Source organism: Rattus norvegicus, chromosome 11 (assembly GCF_036323735.1).
Source record: "Rattus norvegicus strain BN/NHsdMcwi chromosome 11, GRCr8, whole genome shotgun sequence".
Lineage (NCBI taxonomy): Eukaryota > Metazoa > Chordata > Mammalia > Rodentia > Muridae > Rattus > Rattus norvegicus.
This window is the reverse complement of record NC_086029.1, coordinates 91,821,189-91,827,593: the sequence shown is the minus strand read 5'-3', so window position 1 is coordinate 91,827,593 and position 6,405 is coordinate 91,821,189. Positions and strand designations below refer to the sequence as shown.

The 6,405-nt window shown below is 43.7% G+C and overlaps 1 pseudogene; it reads left to right on the top strand.

Moving 5' to 3' along the window:
- The first annotated feature begins 1,043 nt into the window (after positions 1 to 1,043).
- Hmgn2-ps1 (high mobility group nucleosomal binding domain 2, pseudogene 1) lies at positions 1,044 to 2,343 on the top strand (annotated as a pseudogene).
- The last annotated feature ends 4,062 nt before the right edge of the window (positions 2,344 to 6,405 follow it).

The window sequence follows — 6,405 nt, the reverse complement described above, 5'->3', positions numbered from 1 at the left end:
ACCCACCTCCCCCGAAGCCTCCATGAGACTGGAGACACTGCAGGAAAATGCATTGTTTTCTTCAGTCAGCCTACAACACTCATGCTTGCCTATTGTATGGGGCACTTCTCAGATGGGTGGCAAGGCTACATCAGTCTCTGGCAGACTGCCTGTGGGTGCAGACGGAGAGCAGTCTGGGATAATAAATACTATTAAGAAGAAAGTGCATGTTGCAAAGTGTGATGAACCCAGCCCATCTCTGTAAAAGAATGCCGCAAATATTTCTATCTGGAAGAGTGGTACATGTGCAGCAAATGCTCTGAGCCAGCCTTCCCCCTCAAACGTGGGTCTTGACCCCTGTGGGGAGGTCGTCCAAGACCATCAGAAAACACAGTATTTACGTTGTGATTTATAACCGTAGCAAAGTGTTATGGAGTAGCAAAAAAAAAAAAAATTATGGCTGGAGTCACCTCAACATGAGAAACTGTGTTAAAGGGGTCACGGCATCAGGAAGCTTAAAAACCACTGGTCTAAGAGGTTACTACTTTCTACAGACTGTGTGTATTACTTGTTATATAAGTAAGGACATTTATGCTCTTAAAAGTTAAAAAGCATTAGCAGCTTTTAATACACACACACAAACACACACACACACACACGTTAACAGCATGACGTATACATATGTGCGTTCATGTTTACATTTTTATAAATTAGCTGGGCATGGTGGGGGCCACCCTTTAATTTCAGCCCTCAGGAGGCAGAGACAGATGGGTGGTTTTTAGTTTGGAGGCTAGCCTGGTCTACATAGCAAGGTTCCAGGTTCCAAGGTTCTAGTGCTGCACACGGTGAGACCTTGTCTCAAAACAATCAAACCACCAATTTTTAAGTTAAAAACTATAACTTTAGTACAAACATTATCAAAACAATCAATGTCTCATAATTTTTATGTTTACTTTTTCGCCTCCTATGGTGATATAACTCATAATCCCACTGCATACGCTTGCAGGAACATAGATTTGTCCTCTATTCAGGAATCACCCTGCACGGGTTCAGGACATATGCAAATGCACTATGCCTGTTTGCTCAGAACCCACACGGTCCATTTAATGTTTGTCTCTTTAAGCGAAAATGGGCACGGAAGAAGCAGAGAGGACGACCCCCGGACGGCCCAAACCCGCACCCGCGCGCGCGCGCGCGCGCGCGCGCGCGCTGTAAACGCGTGCTCAGCGCCGACGTCCCCTGCTGCTGCCGTGCCCAAAAGAAAGGCCGAAGGGGATGCTAAAGGAGACAAAGCCAAGGTGAAGGACGAGCCACAGAGGAGATCTGCAAGGTGGTCTGCTACCCTTGCTCCTTCAAAGCCAGAGCCCAAGCCTAAAACGGCCCTGCAGAGAAGGGAGAGAAGGTACCCAAGGGGAAGAAGGGGAAGGCGGACGCCGGTAAGGATGCGAATAATCCTGCAGAAAACGGAGATGCCAACACAGACCAGGCCCAGAAAGCGGACGGTGCTGGAGAGGCCGAGTGACGAGTGTGCATTTTCAATAACTGTGTACTTCTGGAGACTGCACAGTTGGAAATACTATTTTTTATCAAGTTTTATAAAAATGCAGAATTTTGTTTTACTTTTTTTTTTTTAAACTATATTGTTAGCACACGGAACACTTCATTGTTGGAGGGGGAGGATCATGTGTCACCAACAAAGTATCACCCAAGCTGAATTGAGGACAGAAAACCTCTTTCCTTGATAATTTCAAAAGGTTCCTCTTGGCTTCCAGGAGAGACATCCTAGTCTTGTATAGGTGGCCACCAAGGCAAAAAAAAAAAAAAAAAAAAAAAAAAGGCCTTGTGGTCTGGGGAAATTCTAAATTCATTTCTATATCCTGTTCCCTCCCCCTGTACCATCAACATAGACTTAATTGATTCCCTTAAAACCAGAGACCTGTTGGAGCCTCACCCCCAAAATTGGTTTTCTAGTCTACTGGGCGATGTGGACTTTGCAGTGACTTCCTCGAGTGTTCTCAGAAGAGCGCTGGTTCCTTTTATAAAAGATTGTGGATCTTCATGATTCTGCCATGTTCACTTCCTGACAGTCAGGGTCGGCTTGTGGAAAGTTGTTAAACAACTTCCTTAATGTGAAATGTCAACCCTCACTCTAAGCTATTTCCCTTTTCAAAGCACTGAATGAAGACTTCACTGGGTTTTATAGTGGATTTCAGATTTTGGTCGTCTATACAAGAAGGGAATTTGGAAGTTCTTGTATATTGTTGACTGTCTGCCCATGTCCCGCCTGAAATAGCATGATTGTTTATGAAAAGTATCTTTAATAAAGCTGGTTACAGTTTAAAAAAAATAAAAATATAAAATGGGCGCACGTTACAGAATTTTTGAAAATGTATATTCCTAGTGAAGATTGGGGTTCTGAGACACATCTAAACTGTTAATGGTTCCTTAGTAATAATTACTTAGCTAGTATTACTCAATACTTACCTAATTACTTAGCTAGTATTGGCCAACAGAGTGGAAATTCTCACCGAAGGCTGAGATCGGCGCTCTGTTGAGCACAGCATCTCCTGATTTCTTCCTTTATACCATCTGAGAGACCAGAATCTTGGGACCAGAAAACAGAAAGAAGAAAATCCAACAGCTGTGGTCCCCAAGTCAAGCTTATTTGGTATAACTTAGGAGAGTAAACTTCATCTTTTAATGCATACAGTTGTAGTATTACCATCAAGATACAGAGTGTTTCCAGTGTTTATTTACTCGTGGTTTTCTGCTCTGTTTTGAGACAGAATCTCCCTCTGAGGCCCAGGCTGGCCTTAAACTCATGACCGTCCTCTTGCCTTGGCCCTATAGGTGCCAGGATCTAGGTGCCATGCCTGACTTCTTCATGCTGGGTAGAGACAGTTGAAGAACACTGTGTTCAGTTTTAGGGCACTCTGGGTCTTTTGGGTTTGTTTATCAGTGCTAAGGGTTGGATCCAGGCCTTGTGCGTGCTAAGAATGTGTTCTACTACTGGGCCCGGTTATACAGAAATTGTACAGAAATTCATAGTTTTTAGTGCCGGTTATATAAACACGTTTTTATTACTGTGTACGTGGGTATAGGGCTGCTGAATTGTGAAGTAGATGCCTATTTAACTCTCCGGATTAGATTTTATCAGTTTACATTTCCACTAGGAATGTGTGATGCTGAAGGCGGCCAGCGTCTTGGGTAGTCTTGCTGGTTGTGGCAGCTCTAATAGACTGGCAGGCTGGGTTCTACTTCATTTCTCCCCTAATCAGTGATGGCAGTGTTTTTAGGCACTTCCTGTCCCCACAGGAAGTGATTGCCAATTTTCCAATTGTGACCCAGTGGGGCTGGAGATAGCTTGGCAGTTCAGAGCCCTGGTGGCTCTCGCAGAGGACCTGAGTTTGGGTCCCGTCACCCACTTGGCACAACTGTTTGTAATTCTGGTTCCAGGGACTCTGACACGTTTGCTGCTCCTAGGACATCAGGCATACACATGGTGCGCATACATGCACATGGTGAACATGAATACACATGGTGTACATGTAGACAAAACTCATTACTCATAGGCATGAATAACAATAGATCATTTGAAAATGTAGATTTGCTTTATTCTTATCTGGAGAATTCTTTATATATTCTAAAGCATTTATCAGTCACGTGTATTGCAAATATTTTCCCTATTCTGTGCCTGTATTTTTTTTAAGTTTTTGTTTCATCCCTCCTTCTTCTATCTTCCTTCCTTTCTTCCCTCCATCTTCCTTCCATCTTTCTTCCTTTCTCCCATCTTCCTTCTTTCCTTTCATCTTCCTTTCTTCCTTCTATCTTCCTTCCTTCCTTTTTTTGGTAGGGTCTCAGTCTGTAGGCTATGGCTAGCCTGGTACTTGCTGTGTAGCCTAGACTAGCCTCAAAGTCATAGCATCTTCCTGTCTTATCTCCCCAGAGACAGGCTTGACAGACGAGTGCTAACACACTTGGTTCTCTGGTAATGTCCCCTTCCTCCAAGCAGGTCTCTTGGCCATTTCTAAGGACCCACTGCAGTCTCAGATACTACTTGCTATGATTCTGGAATTGTCTAAGTATCCCCCAAGGGTCCACTGGGATTAAAGCCATGGTCCAGGGTATCTCTGCTGGGAGAAAGTGAAGCATTGAGGAGGCAGGGCCAAATGGTAATACCTTGGGTCTTTGGGAGTGTAAGATAGTTCATATATAACCCTTGAATGCCTGTGAGAGAGCAACTCCAGGAGGAGCATGTCTGGCCCTGCACACCGTCCTCCTGCTTCTGTGAGAGATGTGACCATTTGTTTCTCCACACTCTGCTGCTGGTACGTGCCACCATCCACTGTAAAGCTGTATTTATCATCTGGGTAGGAGAACAAGATCCCAATACTGTGCTGCAGGCATAGTGTTTTGTATGCTGTACACAGTTTCCCCTTGGGTTATTCAAATACTGATTTCTCTCATATCTTGTTTCAATCTGGGCATGGCATTGTAATGCTTATACCAAGAATCCCCTGTCTCAAGTACAAACAGTTGTGTGAACAGTTCTTACCATTTATTCTCTACCTTGTCAATAAATGCTGATCATCCAATGGCTGGGCAGAATAGAGAATAAGGTGGGACATCCGCTAGCAAGAGGAAATGATAGGGAGATTCAGAGGACCTGGGAGGATGAAGGCATTGGAGGCATGAAGAACGGGTCTAAAAAAGCAGATCAATAATAGTATGTAAGTATCAAGGAATGGGGCTGGGGGGTAGTCTGCCATTTGAATGTTCAGTTATTGAGGTGCAATTTTAAATAAATCTTGGTTTCTGTGGAGTTACTGGGGCTTAGCAGAAGGTAAATAAATACAGCCACCAGATGCATTCCTTGTTTGCATTTATATTAAGAATAGTTCATTTACACTTATAACTGTATTGTGATACAAAGGAACCTGCTATCACCTGCTCAGGCATAAAGCCTCATCAATAACCTCACCAATGGTGTCACAAGCCTAGCAGTATCGAGAAGCAACGCACAGATGGAGAGTGAAGAGAGCTGAATATCTAACCTGCTCAATCAGACCGTTGGCTTGTGATGGGTGTGGCCGAAATGCCAAGTCAGCAACTCTGCGTATTTCCTTGTAAGGGTAGGTACCTAGAAGTGTAAACCACGGAGAACGTTTATCTGGTAGCTTTAGTCAAGTCCCACCCACATCCTGGACCCCTTGTCCACATCTGTAATGTGAAAAAAACAGACAAGGTACTCTGTGTGTGCCTTTCAGGGTAAAGAAAATACAAAAATTCGGAAGCTGACTGCCACGGTGTAGAAACAGAAATAGTTTTACATTGCGCCCGTGGGTTGATCGATGCTAGACTGAAGGTCCCTATTGTTGAGCCCGCAGGCAAACTCAATGTATTCTTGATAAAGAGCAGAAAGGTTATGTCTTCTAAGGTAAAGCTGAGACAAAGGGTGCACTGTCCTATCTGAGAGCTAAAGAGCAAGTGAATCGGGTTCCGTTGGGTGTAACCCTGTAATGAGGTCTGAGAAAGCTTCAGACAGCATCCCCACATCACTGACCACTCTGCTTTCTCCCATTGTACCAGAACATGCAGGGACAGGAAGGAAGAGGTATTTTTTTTTTTTTATGAAGAACATTTGCTCTGGATGACTAAGCTGACAGAATAGAGATTTAATTAAAAGATTGGCCATCCCTAACATTTTTATGTGTCGTACAGAAGGATGGAGCAGACACAAAACATCCGGGTTTGTGAATGTCAGTCTGATAGGAAGAGTCTTGTAATCTCATAACACTGGGTGTTGGGGGATGCCAATCGTGTTAGTCAAGTCATGGGCAGCCAAGGTTTCCGTTAAGGCAAAGGCAGTGACTCTCTTAGTGGGATGCGGGTTGATCCTGAGTGGATTGTGGATGAGAAACGCCATCCTCCATAGAAGAATGGAGGCTTCCAAACTAGGAAATCATCAGCCAGATCCAAGTGCTTAATATCCACCATGTGGGTGAATAATGAGGAACTCACACACACGCTGGAGGACTTTCACAGAGGATAGAAATGTGACCATATGATACCAGTTTGGTGTTTTTCTAAGGACTTGATGTAGAAATAAAAGGGTTTGATATGAAATATGAGCAGCTTTGAAAAAAACCCACAAATGTTATTAATTCATGAAGACTAAGAATGATAACTTGAACAATTTCACGTAAGAATTAGCTAATGAGTTATTAGGCCTAAGCATAAGCAGGGACTTAAAAAGACCGTGTGTTTATAGGATGATTTCACAGAAGGGCTAGTTCCCATCTGAGTCAGAGATGCCAAGGGCTAAACAGATTCCCTTTCCCATTCTACTAGATCATAAAAAGTAGTGACTTTAGTGTTGAGTCCTCAAGGAGCTCAGACTGCTGAAGCAGCCACAAGCCATTAAGA